Consider the following 20,610-nt stretch of genomic DNA (forward strand, 5'->3'; position numbering starts at 1 on the left):
CAAACGAATGCCAAACACAAAGAAATAGACCGATCTGGCTGAAACTTGGTGTGTGTTCTTCCAAGAGATGCTACTAACTAAACATAACCTCGATACGCGCCAGTGGTGCTATCTTTCTGACTTTGCACGGACTTTTCAAACGACCCCCGTATGTGATGACTATATTACTGGCCTGCTCCGCCTGGAGCCTGGACTTGTAGTAGCTAGCAACATCAAGAAACTCCAGGATAACGCAAAACCAATTTCTGAGAGACTCGCAACAGACTCTCCACTACGCACTAGAATTGACTCACTCCACGGAAACTGCGTCCATTATCCCCCGGTACACTTCTATATCCAAAATCGTCTGCTCAAACTCCTTTCCATCCTAGATTGCCGTCCTAATCCTCTGTGCCGCGACATAGCCTCCTTCAGATCCTTCTACAACATACAGACACAGAAGACCTAAAACGTATCCTACTCTAACTCTGTACACTAGCTGCAGGTTTTTCCTCTCCTTTTTTCCCTGCATTCCAATCCTCTTCACCTAACTTTTCTCTTTCTTCACTAGATAAGAAGGTTAAAATGTATAATACATTTACACTTCTATATTTATTTTATGTATATATTTATTGTAATAAATATATATTCAATTCAGTTCTATATTACTGGACTTAATAGACTAACATACTCGTAATTTCTACAGTATTTACATTACCTTTTACTATATAATTAATTACGTAAATATTTCCATGATATCATCGTAATAACTGTCTTCCATTAATTCATACTATTATCGCATTAATTATACGTTAATTTAGAACGAAAAGTATGTTTTATTTGATTGCAATTCAAACGAATTTAAAAGCAAATACGGTCAAGTTGCTTTTTAAATTATCGTGTGAATAGAATTCACAATTCCGGAAAAGGAGGCCATATTACATATTAACAGATGAGCATTACTTTTTTTTTATAAAACTTTTTCTTAATTATAGTGTGCTTAAGCTTTTTCTTTTTCTTTTGTTAAATAAAAGTAAAGTTTGAAATAAAAACTCCCTGCAGACGTTCATAAAACATCCATTACGAAGATACAAAGAAGGAAAATAAAAAACTACGTAGTGAGTCCACCTACTTTGTTTGATGTTTGCTTTTTACTAAGCAGAACTCGCTCCTACTTTGCTTTTCACTACTTGGATCCTCTATTTACCGCTTCTCTTTTTTCTTTAATTTTAAGTTCTTAGTCGTTAATTTAAATTAAAATCGCAAAATAAATTAACGATTAGTGTGATATATATAGTTATTTATAATAGCTCTTTAAAATATTATCTTTCCCTTTTTTCTGCGTCCTTCTTCTGATATAAGAGTTAGAAAATGTTGCTACGGTAACCAAACGTTCTATAAGTTTTTACCGGATCCAACATCAGACTAACTTTAATGAATCGACCGACAAGCAAATATTTACTGGACAGATTTGGTAGCATATAGAAAACAGAATAACAGAATAACTCGAGAGTGTACTGAATAACAGAGATAGTACAACACTTTACCATTCACCATTAACTCTACAATATTGAAAAACGAAATAAAGAAATATTTTATGAAATTGGGTTGATATATTCATGCTACTTACTACTACAGGATGGGGCAGAAGGTTTTAAAGGGATGTAAAACAAAAACAATTCAACTTACAGAAATTATGTTTATATTGTTTAATTCAGTACAGAATCTAGTTTTTTACATTAAGTTTGAAAGATGATATCACGTAGGTGGCGGCCGTCAGCCGCGATGCCCAATAGCGAAAATTTTGTTTATTAACAACTCCACACAGGTGGAAGTAGGCCTCGTCACTGCTGAAAAATGTTGAATTTGGGGATACATAAAGGAAAAAAGTTTTTAAACATCGTCCACATACCCAGGAAGAACTTAAGGACAGAATCAGAGAGGAAGCTACGGCAATACCCATAGAAATGTGCAGAAGAGCGGTTGAAAACTTCAGAATTCGCCTTCAAGAGTGCATCGCGGCTGACGGCCGCCACCTACATGATATCATCTTTCAAACTTAATGTAAAAAACTAGATTCTGTACTGAATTAAACAATATAAACGTAATTTCTGTAAGTTGAATTGTTTTTGTTTTACATCCCTTTACAGGAAGTTAGAGGACCTTAAAACGACAAGTTCCGGAGAAAACCCAAATTCGTATCGATCGTATCATTTCCATTCTTATCGAAAAGTAAGAGCAATTAATATCATGAATAAAAAAAACAGGCTTAGAATGGTGTCCTTGTTCTTGTGAGGCCATGAGTGGAGGGACCCTGATTTTATTTATACATTAATATCTATGTTGAGCTTTATGAATGAGGGCGTTAGTAGGAGTGTTCAGGTGTGGTGGTAGGTCGAGGTCCTGGAGTAGCTGGCCGTGTCATTCATGAAAGGTAAAGGTGTGGTCTAATTTGTTATACAATATGTACTTAAGTACAAAATTTTTTCTCAAATGTCTCATGGCTGAAACAGAATTTCGAAGACTAAATCAAAGCCTTTGTTCGAAGGATTATAAAACGAGTTAACGTAAAATTTGAAACTCCAAATTTTCTCAGGGGACCCCTAAAACTTGTATTTACTGAAACCTAAAAGTAGAGAAATCACCACTACCTCTATCTATGCCGGCAAAAATTGATAAAATATTTGCAAATTCATTGGATCCAGAGATGGCAAAATAGAAATACATTCTGCCTTTATTTATTGAATAACACTGGTCATTGTTTGGGCTGTCAGTCCAGAAACTGATTTCTGTCAGATTGTGTTGGTAGTTGTGGATGTCTAGCCATGTCTGGGGTCAAACTAGCCAGCCAAAATCCCAATTTATCCCATTATGGTGAGCTAACATTAGTTAAGATTATTGTACCTTGGTAGCCTTGTAGTTGGTGTAACTGAAGTTAGAGCAGTGCTGCTGAGAGAGGTCAATGAAGTTCAATATTCCAGACTCATTCACGGATCGTTCTTGTTTTTGTCCGTATGTCTGCTTGAATATGTCGCCTTCTAATGAACCTTGCATATTCTATTTGGCTATTTTACATTTATATTGGTAGACTATTTTACTATTTATTAGGCGATTTTTTTATTCAGTTATTTCACTATTATAATACTAATGTCTGTCTCTAACATCAACTTATACAATTAAATTTTCTTGAAAACTCAAAAATTTTCCACTGAAGTCTTGCTGAAACGAAAAGAAATCTCGGCTTCCAGGCGTTATAAGCGAGGCCCGCAAATAGTATATTGCGGTATAGTGGGTTCGATACCCGGTCTAGGCGTTTGATTTTATTTAATGGTTAATACAACGAATTTATGGTGAATAATGTTTGCTAATCGCCACCGTCCTCCCAAAACTAGATTAGATTCTCGAGAGAAAAATATATGAAACAAAGCGATGGTTAGGCTACCTCCACAGGTTTACTACGCAGAGAAGATTAATGAAAACCGTTTTGGGTTAAGCGTAATATCTGGACGAACGACTCACTTGCACTTACACATACACACTTTCTAAAACGGAGTGACTTTAGTTTTAGATGTAAAACGTTAAAACGACTACTCGACAGACGTTCTGAGCTAACAATAATGAATAAAAGAACCATGTAGGATGCTTTACTATCACCCATATGGTCATACGGATTCGAACTAAACGGGGCAGCCAAACCATCCTATCTCCCACGAATTCAAACTCTCTATTCCAGAATCCTGAGGGCAACAGTAAATGTTCCATTCCGTCACCCAACACACCGATCTAAAATTTCCTTTCATATCCAATCTAGCCTAATTCCACTGTACTAAATTCCATAACAAATTATCTGCCCATTTTATTCCATTTATCCGTTCCGTTTCTTCTAGATCACATCTATCCAATCTTCATCCAAGATTTAGGCACCAAAGTGTCCTTGTGATTTTGTAACTGCTTAACGTCAACTTCCCCTATGTTGGCTATCATATAACTAGGATGGCTATTATCACAGGGTGGGGTTAGTAGTTAAGTGTAATGGCGTCTACTGTTAGATAACATAAGTAAAAATCAAATCTATTTAGCGAAATGTAGTACCACTTTGCTGAACTAAAGTTTCTCGTTTTTCAGAGATGCTTCCGCAATTAGTTCTGAAGTTACAGAAATTTTCTTCAGTACAGTAATAGGAAGTCATGCGAGTTATTCGTGCCGAATTCTTGTTGATTGGTATTTATTTTTACATATATTCTCACTAGAATGTAATATGATAGACACCCTCGTACACAGCAGCTAATGTGGAGCAAGTAGGCAGTGCGAGGTGGTGGATGCTGCGGTTTGTCTCGTTACTTCCAGATCAATAGCCACCAACCTCCCCCGCACAGTTCCTGTCCATTTTACACTCGCTCTAGTTTCATTCATGTTCTCCGGTCGGCCTTACTTTAAATATTCTCTACAATTTTATCTCTCTCTCTCTCTTTATCTCTCTCTCTGACAAAAAAATCTCTATTTTTCCTTCTCTTTTTCTTTGTTATAAAATAATTTTTTCCTATTGTTTTTATATTCCATTTTATATGGGTTTCCCCGCAATAATTTATGTATGCATTTTGTTATTTTCAGTGTTTTATTACATCTTTCTTTTTAATCTTTCTTATTCCTGGTGGTGCAATCGAATAGATTTTTAACTTTTGATTTTTTTTAAGGAAATCCCAAAGCAATCGCCGTGTGTGTGTGAATGTGTGGTCAGCACAACCCAAAACGCTAAATCACAGTTTGATTTTTCTTTCATCTACCAATGCCATAGTGTGTTGTTGTCATCTCATCCGTCCTTAAGAGTGAAAATACTATTGGCAGAACTGTAGCCCTTAACGCATTTAATATTTTATCGCTTCCTGGCTTGTGTGGAACCACCAGAAAATACTTACCTTCATTTATTACCTAAACCTTAAATCCTTTCTGAACAAACGCTCCTTCTAGGCTCACATAAGATTGCTGTTCCTGCTCCTATTTTCCCAAATCATGACCCGAGTTTTTCAAGGAAGTATCCTTGTACCACTTCTCTGTGTAGATGGCAGTTTTGCCATCTCTTCTCCAGAGAACAATGAAGATTCCTATAGGGTTGATAATACCTTTTGTCATTTTCGTGTTATTGCATTTCCGGCGCTCACCATTACCCACATAAAATTTCTTGCAAACCTGGCTCACATAATGAAAGGTCAAAGTCACTTCCGTTTACTGCTTAACCTACACCCTTAATCGTGCAACCCTGGATGCCATTTTGGTACCATAATCCTAATAGTTGAGAGAAAGAGAGTTCGCTATCTTGGTACCTTCAAGCTTCTAGGTTTTTATTGTAAAAAAACGGCCCTCCTGGAATCCCAAGACTAGAGTGAAGAGACATGAAGAACTGAACCCAACTAGCAACCTCCTCTTTAGACTATTAATCCAGGCTCCAAAACCTTCAAATGAAAACTTAAGATATACGTACCAAAGATTTGGCAAAGACCAAGAATTAATAATAGGTTTCCTTTTTGTACGACGTTTGTTGTCGTTTAAATATGAGTATAACAATTTTTATCTCCCTACGTGACATTTTATCTCAAAATAATTAGAGAAAATAGGACTAGTAAAACATGCTGCTGAATGGCGGCGATGTGGAGTTAAGGAATGGGAATGTTGCACGCCATTAATTAGGTCGTCCCTGTGGCTGTAACATGTCAACTAGGTGCTATGTGGTGTCTAGCCCATCATGGGTTTGTCTGACTGTCGGCCCATCTTATTGACAATATTAATGACTGTTTACTAATCAATATCGTTTTACATTCGAACTAAGTTTGAACAATTTTGTTTTGACGAAATATTATTAATATTTTTCCAAACAAATAAAAAGTAACTAGAAGCGGGATTCGAACTAGGGTCTCCCTAACTTAAAATCCGTGCTTCATTCGCCTCATTCGAATAATGTATATATATTCTGTGAAAAACTCAATTTTTGTGAATTAAACTCCATAATAAAATATTTAAAACGAGAGTGTAAGCTTTATCTAAATTATATACCTTAGATTTTCTTCTTTTTTTTTTTTAATTGATTTAATTGAAGCCGAGATAAAATAAACTTAACGCGTTGAGCAAGCACTTTTTTTAAATTTCCTCGAGCAGTTTCCCGTTGAAAGTAGTACGGGATGCAGTGATATATTCATCAGAATGGCGTAAGCAGGAGGGGAAAAAGGTAGGGGAATAAAAAGGTTCTAAAAAAAGAGGGGAAGAAAAGAATCAGAGCGCTCTTATGTGTGAAAAACTAGTGGATAAGGAGCGATGGAATATGGGGCGAGCTGCTCCCTGGTAGTCTACATCTGAAAGGATGACCTGGGAACATCGGCCTTCCACCCCCCACCCCCGCGACCTTACTTTGCTTTTGCGGCTGATAGCTATGGAAAGGTTAAACGCTTTTAGGCCCTTTGCCATGCCCAACTATCTCACACTCTCTCAGACCCTTCGCTGAATGCTGCACACTCACACACCCACAAAGTTGGGCGAAAACCCTGCTCTGTTCAAAGCTACTTCCTCTTATTTATGTTGGGATAGCTTTCCTCCGGTAGCCAGGACCCAGCAGTTCCTTTTAATATACTCTTATCGGATTCTCTCTATCGGCCCTCTCTGTTCCATCTGATTCTCCTCACTGCAAAATTATTTAAAATATTCATATAGTGTAAAATAATAATAATATTAAAGGATAGGGAAGGTATTAGCTACGCGGTTAGCGTATTAGATTCCTACGCGGAGGTCCCAGGTTCGAATCCAGCTGCTGGCCCTTAGATTTTCTCTTCCTAGGAGCTCACTTTGATGACAGGGTTGTCTGTAACGAGAGAACACTTTTTGGTGGCCGCCAGTACACTGAAAAAAGCTGCGGGCGCCAATAACCTCAGATCTTGACGCGCCTTAAATCATTAAATAAAATAAAAAATACAATAAAAGATCTGTATTTTTGCCACACATTAAAATCGGATAAATCTAGATAATATTGTTTTTACAAAGAATTAATTGTGTTCTTTGTTTTATAATTACAAAAAAAACCTAATCGATAAGTTATATTTATAGTTTTAGTTCGATAATTTTCATAAAACGCTGATCTCTTTTTGATTGTATTTTATCTCATTACTTTACATCTCCGCATTTAGATATACATAAAAACTTTTATTTGAAAGTACTTAGCTTACACAAACAAAGAAGTATCCTATGTATAAACATTGAAACTTTTTTATCACTCACTATAAGGGCCGTATAGAATAGGTCAAGGAGATTATGTGCTGGAAAAACAGAGAGGAAAAACCCGGCAGCTAGTTGGAGAATGTCGAGGAGAGTAGTTTACTTCTTTTGTATCTGTAGGGAATGGAAGAATCTGTAGCCTTTGGGCGCTGAGTGGGCTAGGAAATATTGCCATCTATAATTTTCCGACAACTTTGTCTTGTAAGGGTTTCCTCCAATTTTATATACTCTCTCTCTCTCTTAAGAGTAGACTATATTGCAATTAGGCAGATTTTATATTGTGTGCCGTCTCTAGGGATAATATCCCTTTTTTTTAGGGCAGTGGAGTTCGAAAAATTATTCTATAATGTATATTTTTTAATCCACTAAAAGCTAAAAGAAAAATCGCAACAAATTTTTAATTTTATAATTTGCTTAGGTCTTCCCTTCATTGGTCGCCACAATAAGGTTTTTGTGGCAAAATTGGTCAACCGAAAGTACCACATAAAACTGCTATTCCGGGGCAACATATTATAATCATAATATTCACGTAGTAAGAGAAACTAAAAATTTAAATTTTTACAATAGTGATCTTCGGCATCCTAAATTCAAGTTATAAAACTTTTTGAAGCCGACATTCCTTTTTGTAAATGTTTCAGTGTATTTTTAACTCTACATTCCTCTCTTTTCTCCGTAGAGTTCTTTTTTTTTTTTATGTGTATTTTAAATACTTAGCAGAAAAGAAAACCAAAACGGTGAACAACAATTGCTATTGTTGTTAGGCCGGACTAGTCTTCTTTCTATATAAGTACTGTTGTGTGTTTGTGTTAGACGGTGAGTTGTTAGACCTGCAGGGTCATCCTGTCTGACAGTGAGTATTGATTGTAACGGGATATCCTGATAGTTTAAACGGTTTTGTTCTTCTATCACGAAGCAAAGTGTTCTAGAACGAAAGAAAAAAAAACCGTAATAAGTCGCCTGGGTAGGTTTAAGTAAGACCTGTACGTGAGGTGTGCTCCGTCTGGGAAATTATTCCAGGGGGGGCCCTCATCATATTCTCTGGTATTATTAAGAACAAAAAAACGTAAGTCCATTAAAATTTATTCCACAAAGTTGGCGCGTTTCCGCCCATCCAATTTTTCCTCAGTTTTGGAATTTTACGACTTACTGCATTTCTCCTAATATTGTTTATGAGGCTGTTCAATGCTTACGAGGGAAACTTAATCTACTTCTCCCCTATAACCACGATAAATAAAGAAAAAAAATGCACCGTATTTGCAAGCGATGACATGATAGCAGAACAGACGTCTCCAGCCTCCATCATGTCGAACTAGAAGGCAGTGAATTTTTGATCCGGCTGTATTCTTGACACCAATCTTTGGTAACTAGTACAGCAAAGTAGTATTTTAGAATTAGGAGTTAAAAGAACGATAGAGGAGTTTAGAAGCGTTGGTAGGTCGTGGGAGGAATGCTATTAGATTAAAGGTCTATAAAAGGGATCTTGCCTAAGTTAGTTCTGAATCTGAGTAGGATGCTAATCAGTTTTGGGTATAGATATGCATTGTCAAGCTTGAATTCAGAAGGAAGTCGGCACAAAGATAACGTAACTCCTTATGACGGTTCTCCAAACCTTAGCGAAGAAAATTTTGGGAAGAGCTTTAAGATTTGCAGTAATTGACAGAAATATGTTCTTGTGAATGTTAAAAAGATAAGCGAGAAAGACACCATGCATTACCTATAAGCATGGTAGGTTAGTATAACCTTAGCTAAATTTATTTCTACAAAATATTTGCATTCTTGGTGTTTATTAATAATAAAAATTATATACTTTTTGATTAAAGTTATTAATAATAATAAATAATTAAATATTTACTAAAATAAAAATAGATTATAAAATTTACGACTCTTCTTATCATTTAATCAGTTCTTTACATATCGTAAATATTATTGCTAATACGTCCAAAGGGCAAACATAATTATCTTTGTTTTATAATAATCAGTTGCTGTGTGGATTTTAATTGCTTGCTCTTTTATATTTATTATAATATTTAGATTTATTGAATGTTTTTTACAATTATTTACAAACTAACAATTATTATATAAGAATAATAATTATTTGTTTAGTAACTATAAAAGAGGAATAAGTGTTTTGTTGGTCTATGTATAGTTTTAATATTATTATTATTTTTTTTACAGATTCAGCGTTTTCAATTTTCTACTCATCGAAGTGTTGTCAATTAAGAGATTTTGAAAGGTGAGTTTTATTTATTTAAGGGTAATTTTTTTTAATGTTTTGTCAATTTTGTTTTTATATATCCCTGTGTTTTATGGGTTTAAAAAAATATAAAATGGGCATAGTATTGGTATTATGTCTCCCTCCGCCAACTTCTTTTAAGGCGTTCATTCGGATGCCGGGCAATTGTGAGACAAGCACCATTCCAGATCTAGAGTGGAATCAGTTCAAGTGGGGGGCGAAAAAAACGTGAAGCGTTGATAACCTGGTAAGTTATGCGCCCGTAAACAATAAAAAAATTGTTCCACTTTGTGTATACAAAATTATCCATTGACTGTTTCTATACTCAATGCAAAATTCTATTCTGCATAAAATATGCAAAAAAGGTTTACTTACACACGGCTTTCTCACTCTGGTTAATAAGAAAGAAGTCGAGGCAGTTTTTTTATGTTATTGTTTTCTAAATTTTGTAAGCTCTACTTATTTAAAACAAAGAATATAAAAAAAAATAGATGCTGTTTCCTTAAGATGTGTAAAATGTAATCCCTAAATCATCATAAAAGAATGAAGCTGTTTTGTTGCACAAGAAGTTGAATGCGCGCGTGCGTGCGTGTGAAAGAGCATGAGAGAGAGACAGAGGAGTCTGAGGGCGTTGCTGGGAGCGAGATCAGATTAAATTGAGACTAAAGAATGTTTAAATTAAATTTTCCACCCAGTTTGACCCGAAAGTTTTCAATTATTAACACTTAAGTTTTCTTTTGAATAATTAAAAATAGCAATCATAGTAATACTTTGATTTTCCATTTTCAATTTTAAGAATGTTTAAATTAAATTTTCCACCCAGTTTGACCCGAAAGTTTTCAATTATTAACACTTAAGTTTTCTTTTGAATAATTAAAAATAGCAATCATAGTAATACTTTGATTTTCCATTTTCAATTTTAAGAATGTTTAAATTAAATTTTCCACCCAGTTTGACCCGAAAGTTTTCAATTATTAACACTTAAGTTTTCTTTTGAATAATTAAAAATAGCAATCATAGTAATACTTTGATTTTCCATTTTCAATTTTAAGAATGTTTAAATTAAATTTTCCACCCAGTTTGACCCGAAAGTTTTCAATTATTAACACTTAAGTTTTCTTTTGAATAATTAAAAATAGCAATCATAGTAATACTTTGATTTTCCATTTTCAATTTTAAGAATGTTTAAATTAAATTTTCCACCCAGTTTGACCCGAAAGTTTTCAATTATTAACACTTAAGTTTTCTTTTGAATAATTAAAAATAGCAATCATAGTAATACTTTGATTTTCCATTTTCAATTTTAAGAATTAAAAAAATTACAATGAAATGTATAAATTTATTCTTTCTTTTACTCCAAGTGAAGAGATCGCGATCGGACAGATTCTGTGTTCTTAGCAGAAATATCCGTATTGAGAATAGCACCGAGTTCTAAATAGTGGTTTTTACAAATTGGGTTAGTGAGTAGTTTGTATCCAATTTTATCACTTTTTTTTTATTGTATTTCTATTATTTACTACAAATATTTTATATTTACGCTTATCGTAGATAAGAAAAGTTGCGAGTTGGCGCCACGATAGACTGGCGGTTATAGGCTAGACCCGCAAAGCTAAGATACTAGTCTAGGCCTTGCATTTTATTTAATAGTTAATATGAGAAATTTATAGTAAAGTATGTTTGGCGGTTATAGGCTAGACCCGCAAAGCTAAGATGTATTGCGGTACTAGTCTAGGCTTTGCATTTTATTTCACAGTTAATATGAGGAATTTATAGTAAAGTATTGTTTGCTAGTCGCCTCCGTCCACGACACCTAATTTGGTAGTTAGGTGTAAAGCCTGCCTGAAAAAATAGGCATTACTTTTACTTTACTTTCAAATTTTAATTGACATGATCCATTTTTTAGGTCCCTGCTGTTAGAAAATGGGTATTTTTTTTAGTAAATTTTCACTATGTGGGTGCATTTATGGTTGGGTATGAACAAGGTAGCTCAAAAATGGGAACTCATATGAAGCCCTAACTTTATACTTTGTTCTGGTACTTCCGTGGAACCTGGCCTTGAAAAAATACTTGAACTGGAAGTTCTGCTTTATTTTTTTTAATGATTTAAGGCACCTGGAGTTTTTTTTACGTTCGTAATAAGAGAGAAGTAGATGAATTCTTTGTCACTGTAATATATATTTTCATAATTACCCCATTAGATCAAAGTTAATTAAGATTTTTTTTTGAAAAGGACTGTGGTAACTAGGTGAAGGAGATGTATTCTGTAAACGTTTCTGGTGTATGTTTTAGGTTTTTCTATTTTAGAAATGTTTTTTATATTTGGTAAGCATTGGATCCAAGGGTCTTTGTTACTACATACAGCCATTGTTTGGTTTAGCAGTAGTGTAGAGAGCTGGTTTGCAGTTTAGTGTTGGCATTTCTCTTGGTGTGTCCACTCGGAGCAGAGAATTAAAGTGAACGGGGGGGGGGTTGTGGCCCCCAATTTAAGGAGAAGAGAGCGCGGAGAAGGAGAACTCTGGTATACATTTAGAGCAGCAAAGAAATGGAACTTTTTCTTTGCAGAGCACGCGCTCACTTTGGCGACTGTGGTTAGGTTTTTCTTTTTTCCTCCTTTTTCTACCACTTTGCTGGTGGGTGGAGGGGGGAACTCTGGCGAAAAAGAATAATCTTATTTAGGGAAAGAATTAAGGAGAGAAGGAAGTGTCGGCCTTAGAAGGAGAGAAGGATAGACGTGCCCGTGCTTCCTTTGGCTCCCCTCCCTTGCACCCTCCTGGAATAAACCACCCTCTCCATTGCGCGGATGAGAGTAATCGGTTCACTTGGGACCCCGCAACAGACTTCTTCTTTCAACTTTACCACTTCGTCCCACTTCCTATTTTTCCTCTTGTAACTCTCGAGTTAATGTTGATCTAGTTTATATTTCCAAGGGAACGGGAACATCCTTGTTCTAGGTTCGGCTCCACAATATTACTCCCACTCTGCTTTACGTGGTGTATGTTGATTATTTGGTAGGAAACGGAAGGAGAGCATTCACTGGGACAGTCCCGCCTTATTTTCTCCCTCCACCATCACCTCCGGTCTTTTTTATTAAAATATAAAAGTACAAACCGGCGTAACTTTTTTTTTCCTTTTTACCCGCTTGCCTGTTTCCGCTAAAAATTTTAATTCTGAGCAGGCGTTCGCTGCTTTCAGGCGTTTTTATTTTATTTATTTTTCCCTTATTTTAATTTTCTTCTGCGTTCAAATACTTGCCTTATATTACATATTAGTGCTTCAACATCAAAACCAGGAACTTTTATTGGTGCACTACTGAATAGTGTTCTCTCGTTAAAGACAGCAATAGCCATCATCATCGAGCTGGAAATAGCTACTAGCAAGGGGCTAATCTAAGGGGAGGTCGATCATGAATTTGAGTGAGTCATTGGTACGAACCACTGAGCTCGTCTTTTTGCTGTTACTGTTTGAGGCACCACGGTAGCCGAGCGGTTAGAGGCTAGACCCGCAAAGCTAATATATATTGTTGTATTTGGTTCTATTCCCAGTCTAGGCCATGTCTACTGGTAACGGCGAAACTGTTTATAGGTTACCTATCCTGGAGAATTTGGAGGTGCGGTCAACAAATGTTTGTACACAAAATTTCTTTTTTCATACCGTCGTTTCGGCAAATTTATCGTCTTCTTCTGGGTATTATAAATTTGTTTTATTTTATTGGACCGCACCTCAAAATTCTCTAGGATATTCCTATTAAGAACGCCCGAAAACCAAACCATCTTTCAGAAAAGCGTTTCAAAAAACAAATATAGTGAGTTTTAAGCGGCCTGGACCCACTTTTGCTTGTTTTAATTCTCAATCTTAAACGACCTTCTTTCATGCCTTACACATTCTTACCGGATTAATGGTGAAGTTAGTCGTAGTTTTTAACAAATGTAATTCTTTAAATATCTATGAACTTTTAGAGTCACCGGAGGAGCAGTTTTGTTCATTGCCGGTGTGGGAGAGAACAACCCAAGCATGGACTAAGAGCAGTGACGTTTGAGGGGAAAGCCCTGTTGATTTAGTTTGCATTTCCAAACAGTATAGTTATCCCTCTAAATCTGGTTTAAATAAATGTGCAAATAAATACAAACTCTCGTAAAGTATGATGTACGTATCGATTGTAAACAGAAATGCCCGCATCCTTACTCCTTCTATTACTATGGTAACCTTATTATAGCATCCTTTTAATCATCTCTTTGACTTAGTAAACCATTTTAATTAATTTTCCTTTAGTATCATTTTTCAAAGAATATTTTATATAGCTAGGGATTTTTAGAAGCATCAATTTGTGTTTTTGTTCTTATAAAAGAGATTTATTGGGCAAGCTTTTAGCAAACTCTCTCACACTCTCTCTCTCACTAATCGATCTAGTAATTTTAGAACTGTGAGAGTATAATGTGCGAACGAAGTTAAAAGGGAAAAAACCGTTGGGAGTTTATTTTGCCATTAATGAGGACAATACCATGCTGAAAATTGCAGTTGGGGGTCCCCAGTGATTTGTTTTTTTTTTTTTCATTTTAGATATTTTTGTTTTCCTGAACCCAGACACGCCCACCATAGACCACCATTTTCTAGCCTAACCACTTTAGCCGTCGTCACTGGGGACACCAAAACTGATTTTCCCGGGGTGGAAAAATCCTGGCATGGGATAGTTTGATATAATCACAATACTGGACTGCCACAGTTCCCATTGTAAAAGGAAGTCCAAACAAATATATATTCAACAACTTTTTTTACAACATTTTCGGGGTTCCGGTTAGTTGGAACTTTTTGTCATGCTCACTCCATAAACACAGTAAGCATTAAATTTTTGTAACTTTATTGGCTTAACCACAGCCTTATAGAGTTTGATCATGTATTTCCATGTAGATTTTCTTCCTGTCATGATGCTCTCTTCCCCCCCCCCCGTCGCATTCCACAAAATCCTTTTTTCTCCTTCCTCATCGAGTTATTTCCATATTCATCTATGTTTATTGTGCTCATTTTGATGGATGAATATTCTGTTCTTCTATTGTATTGGTTTTTATCCGGTTTTTTCTCCTTCTATTTCAACTGTATTTCATCCAATTCCACGCGATATGGAGTTAATGTTTCAACAAGCTTTATAACCAACCCCCAGATTGTTTTACACATCTCGTAAAATTTGGTTTTTAAATGAGTCCATCTAATTTTTACTGTTTTTATATTAATTTTTTTAAAAAAATGTAAAATTTGCAAACATGAAAAAATGCTCGCTTGGGTTTTCAACACAATACTCTCAACCCAATTCGATATTCTTTTAAATATTGCACTGATGAAAAAACATCATCGTATTACAAATTTTTTTTTTTTAGAGGAATTCCTATCTTCATCCCTTCCTCTGTATCCCACAAAAACACAAAGGATAATTGTTCCCAATAAGAGCAATAAGCTTGCAAACGTGTCTACAAATTTAAAGAATATTTAGTTGATCTTAAAGGGTTTAATTTGAATGTGTTCTTAAAGAGTTTAATTTGAACTTAATCTTACAGGGTTTATTTTGAATGTGTTCTTAAAGAGTTTAATTTGAACTTAATCTTACAGGGTTTATTTTGAATTTGATTTTTAAGGGTTTAATTTGAACTCGATCGTAAATGATTTAAAGGGTGTTTGAACTTAAAAAGTTTAATTTAAACATGTTCGTAAAGGGTTTAGTTTGCATTTGATCTTAATTCAGACTACCTAAATTATGTAAAGCCTGTAACTTAATCTAAAACTTATTCTGTGAATTTTGTTGTAAGTTGCATTAAAAAAAATGTTTTCGGTATTTTGTATTCTGAAAATTGATGGCAAATATATTCATAACAGTTCGGGCATCTCTTTGGAAATTTTCCAAAGTGGTATGAACATTTCTTTTCCTTTTTCCCCACCTCATTGGTTTGGAGATTGTAGCCACTTCTCAGTAGATAATGATGGTGTAGCTGTTCTCAGCTGTTATAGTATTGGTCATTTTGTGGAGGCTCTTAAATAGTTAGGGTATCTGCAATATTTTGAGACTTTTATTGGCTTTAAATTTTATGTTAGCGATATAGTTGTCCATTCTCTTGATCGTATCCAATTTTTTGAAATTAAATTTCGAGTAGCCTTGCATGAAACGAGAGTACATTACCCTGTGCCTGGCAGCAAAACAAAAAGGCTCTACAAACAATCAAACAAAAAAAATTATCCCTTTTGTTTTGTTCATCCCATTTCTCCAATAATTATTGATCTGCAGATGACGTCAAAGTGTGATATATGTGTGTGTTGTTTTGTATTAGCAGCCGGAAATGTGCACCCACTTACACACACACACACACACACACACACACACGAGCAAATACGGGTGTCGCTTTAGCAATTATATCGCATATTGAATGTAGATCAATTATACCTTGGAAAATGTACAGTTATTTAACAATAATTTGCCAATTATAATTGAATACCTTCATTTTCAGACATATGAAGTAGAGTTAGGCGCGAATTTTTCCTTATTCGTATTTTAACCGGAAAACACTTTGAACTCCATTGTGAATGAACAGAAATCTAAGGCATTTTTTTTTTTACTCTTCACTAGATAAGGAAAGTAGCGCGGACGTGTCCAAGTTTCGAATTCTAGATTTTACCGGAAATACATATCAATTTAGAGGTGCTTTGTGGTTATTAAATTTGATTTTGGTACGATTCTTCCGTTTTGGAGAGAGGGGGTTAATTTTGTTGTACACACATTTTCCACACCAATTGAAGAGCTTGGTGCAAAAAGGAGTTATCTACATTTTTTCCAGAAAATATGTTTAATGGCGTCCCCTATTGTATGTTCAATTCTACATCTTTTGGTGCATAAACGAGTCTGCATAAGTTTATTATTACTTATTCTCTAACCTAGGTTAGATTTGGAGCAAAAATGAGTTTTCTACTGCATATAACTTTCTTTTGCTCCAAACAGAAAAGATGACGCCATCAATCAAACAAAAAATTTTTTATTAGGTTTATTAAATGTTTATATTAGGTAGAGATTATTATTTTTCTTTTTGACAGGCATAATAATATATCCTAACATTCGCTTCGACTAGACACAAAATGCCACTTAAAAGCTCAAAAACAATAATTCTGTTGACTAAGGCTGGAAACATAGTGGAGCGGCGAGCAAAGCGGCGATGATAGCTGCTTCAGATCAAAGAGAGCGACAAGCAGCGAGCAAAGAGTCGCGTGCACATAGTGACGAGTTTAGTCGCGTTCTCCTTTTAACAAAACAAGATGGAGGAACTATTTTTATATGAAAATTCTTCGTTGAAACTTTGGTATTTGCAGCAGCTTAGTAGTAGGAGCTGCAGTGTACATGACATAAATAAGTCTAGAAATGAACTTGGTGAATTTCATCACTTGTACCATCAACTTCGGGAGCATCCTGGCAAGTTTCGTGCGTATTTTCGAATGTCTTATCAACATTTGATTATATACTAGCCCAGTGTAACCCCATTAATCAAAATCAAATTTTATTGTTTTTGAATAATACAACTCACAACAAAAGTTAGGCACAATATGGAAAAATTAACTAAATACAAATCTGTGTAACCCCATTAATCCTAGCAGTTACTTTAAGGTTAGAAAAGAATAAATAAAAACAAAATAGAAATATATGCAGATAAAAAGAAATTAGTCAATTAAAAAAAAAACAATAATTTTATTAAATCACTTTATTATTACTAATAATTATTAAATCAGTCGTAAATTAATGTTATTCAGCTGAAAAACTGGAGTAGTAGGACGCTACAGAAGAAGGATTGGAGAATTCGTTCTGATCAGAAGTAGTAGGACGTGAAAATTTAATTTAATTTTGCCTAGTATTTAGATGAAAGTTAGCATTAAGGGATTGAGAACCAAATTAAATGTAGCAAAAATTACCTGAATTCTCCATTAACTACTAATTGTTCATTAATTTTAACGATTAATTATTAATTGTTAAAAACTGTTGTAGCTTCACAAATACTATGGCCCCACAGAGGTTTCTTTAAACAAACTAAACCAATAAATGTATCAATATCCATAACCTTTGGAAAATAACCTTTACAAATTGAGCGCGATGAGAGCGAAGAAATCAAACATGTCATAAAGCTTTGCTCCACTCTCTATAGATAGCGTTGCTCTATCTTCGCTTTGCTCGCCACTATGCGCGGTCCCATTTGTTTACTTGTGTTTGATTTCGCCGCTTTGCTCGCCGCTCCACTATGTTTCCAGCCTAAAGTACTTAATATGTACTCAAAATTATGATTTTGGTGCAAAAAAAAGAGTTAGCTGCAAAATAACATTTTTGCTTATAGCAAGCTTAAAAAGTGCCCTAGAAAGTTCAAATTGAGAGCCCCAAATGACCCCCATCACAATATATTAACTAATCCTTACAGCAGACACAACATAAGGAATACATCTTAAAGCATGTTTAGCTTTTTGTCCCTACTAAAAATTTTAAAAAACTGTAGGTAACTCCTTTTTGCACCAAGCTCTTCAATTTGTAGAAACCTCTTTTTCGAACGCTGGGGACTTCGAAACGGATAGTTCCGGTGGAAAATTCCAAACCGAAATTTCGACTAGTTCGTAATTCTTATCCTCCTAGATATGGTAGCAGTTCTTGACTAGACGTTGATTAGATATTTTTTGTGAGGAATCAATAGTTTTGATTTCAGTTTATTACATAAAACAATTTCTTATCTATTAATTGACTCAGAACTCCTAAGATTCTTCGGAAATAGCAGCAAATTGTTTTAATGGAGTATAATAGTTCAAATGCTTGCATGAGTAGGATATTCAATGGCCAAAAGAGAAGTTTTCATTTTCTTGCTAGATAAAGGAAAATAGTTGTTAAAAAATTCAACCGGGAGTTTGGGCCATGTGGTCGCCACCATCTTTGCTCTCTAACTAGCCCATGTAGTGTGCAGTTGTTGGCCGTGATTTCAGCCGCTTTCAGTAACTTGCAAAGTAGTAGCCATTGCTGCTCCATATCTGGGCTAGTTATAGCCATGGTATAGTGAGTGAGTTCTTGCTGGCCGTTATTATGCGGTAACTTTGCTCGCCAACTCTGATCTCGGCGGAGGCAACTACCTCACTCCTACACCCCCTACAACTTTGTACTCTCTCTGTAACTTGACCACAGTTGTATTATATACAGGGCTAGTATGTGGCCCTCCGTTCTGTTCAGTTACATTCTCCTATTACAGTTATTATTCCATTCGTTTCTTTTCAATTTATTTCATGAAATGTATGGCGAGCTCTATTTGAAACTGTGTCACTTTAAAACAAAGTGCCAGTGCCTCATTCTACGGCAATGGGACTAATGAAATTTTCATGGAAAAAATAAGCTTTTGAAAACTAAATAATGAATTGGCACTTCCAGTCGGCTGGTTTGAAATTGTCGTAGCACATTCAGTTCCTGCACAGATATTGAGGCTAACCTTAACTGAAAATGGCATTTCCGGGAATGTTAAATCCTCAATTCCCCCCTAACTACTTCCTTAAAGATGATTTTCTGTGGAAATTGTTCTAAATAAATGCTGACTTTTTTTTTTTTCTGTATTTAAGGCGCGACATCATCTTAGGTTGTCGGTGTCCGAAGCTTTTTCTAGTGCTCTGACAGCCTCCGGACAGAGTTCTATCGTTCCATCACAGTACAGTGAGCTGTAAGAAGCTCTTAGAAAAAGAAAGAAAAATCCATTGGTCAGCAGCTGGATTCGAACCCATGATCTCCGCGTTGGAATGTTTATAGACTTGTGCCGTGTGTAGTATTTACACATAGTTGACTTGAAATCATCTGGACTAGTTTCGAGAGAAATCACAATAAAAATGGAAACTGCTGGTCCTTAGATTTTCCTCTTTCTTGGAGGAGCTCCTTATCCATCACTGTAACGAGAGAACACTTTTCAGAGACTTTCAGTGCACTGAAAAAAGCTCCGGTCGCCAATGTACTCTGATGTTGATCCACTATAAATAAAATTAAGTAATTATTAAAATAAAAAATTGAATAATTTTATTTTAATTAATTTAAATTTTTAAAAATTTCAATCTGATCTTTCTTGTCGATTAGTAATCGATTTTCCCTCCCCTTACCTGGCTTTTGCTTCCTGATTGATTAATAAAGTAATTTCCTTTTCGTTCATAAAATTGCCCTAAACTTCCTGCCCTGTTTCTATCTATCATTCACTCTATTTCATCTGAAGTGGATTTTCATTAAATAAAAAAATAAAATCAGGAAAAGCTGTAACCATGGTGATGATTTTAGCGTGCTTTCTTGGATATAAGGAATCTTTACAAATGGATTCAACTTATTTAACGACTATGATGTGTCAATAACTTCTGTGCAGTGTTTTGGTACAATTGTGTCCCCTCCTTTAAAATAGCAGGGATCTTGCACAATGAATTTGTTTAAAGGCTGGATATAGTGTGAGGTATCTTAATTTCATTGGCTATTTCTGTTTCGATGTTAAAGATACGGAAAAGGTAACGGTTTATCTCGTAAGTTTATCGCTCCGCAATGTTCGGACATTTGGCTTTAGAAATCCTATTCTTATAGTCTTAATAAGGTGGCTAACGTTGTGGTTCCTGGATTCTTGCCAACGGAAGAAGTACGGAAAGGATGGAGTAGCCTAGATTCCTATTCTGAGATTTTTATGCTTATCCTTCCGCTCAGTCCGTCTCTTAAACCAGCTTTACACCTAATACTAATATTATTATAATTTATTATTATAATTTAATTAATTATAATTTAATTATTATAATTATAATTTTAAAAAAATCTTTATCGTCCAAATTGCACTTCTCTTTTTTTTTAAGTTAGGAGATCCGATAGTCAGTTTGTAATCGCTCCCTCTGGAGTGCTTTGCAACGCTCTACCATTCTGGAGATGCCATTCCAAAATTAGGAGTGTTCTAAGAAGGGTTAACACCCATCCTAACCTAATAATCACCAGGATCTCTTGGGAAATCCTAGGTACGAGGAAGCCGGCAGGTTTGGATAGCTACTCTCTGACATTTCCCAATTCCTTCAAGTCAGATAGTCAACGGACTTCTTCATGTCAAAATTAGAAATACTTCCTTTTAGTAAAAGAGGAGCAGTAACAGAAA

The 20,610-nt window shown here is 35.2% G+C and overlaps 1 protein-coding gene across 4 annotated transcripts in view; it reads left to right on the top strand.

Annotated features, from left to right (window-relative positions):
• The window catches only part of Cdep (Chondrocyte-derived ezrin-like domain containing protein), a 144,044-nt gene that overhangs the window by 50,486 nt on the left and 72,948 nt on the right, over positions 1-20,610 (top strand). For all 4 annotated transcript variants that reach the window (XM_074125812.1, XM_074125814.1, XM_074125813.1 and 1 more), the window contains one exon: positions 9,412-9,469. The gene's annotated coding sequence lies outside the window, so the exon portion shown is untranslated. The remainder of the gene's footprint in view (positions 1-9,411; positions 9,470-20,610) is intronic.

Source organism: Rhodnius prolixus, unplaced genomic scaffold (genome assembly GCF_049639745.1).
Source record: "Rhodnius prolixus isolate KJV_2025 unplaced genomic scaffold, Rpr scaffold_3, whole genome shotgun sequence".
In the NCBI taxonomy this organism is placed as follows: domain Eukaryota; kingdom Metazoa; phylum Arthropoda; class Insecta; order Hemiptera; family Reduviidae; genus Rhodnius; species Rhodnius prolixus.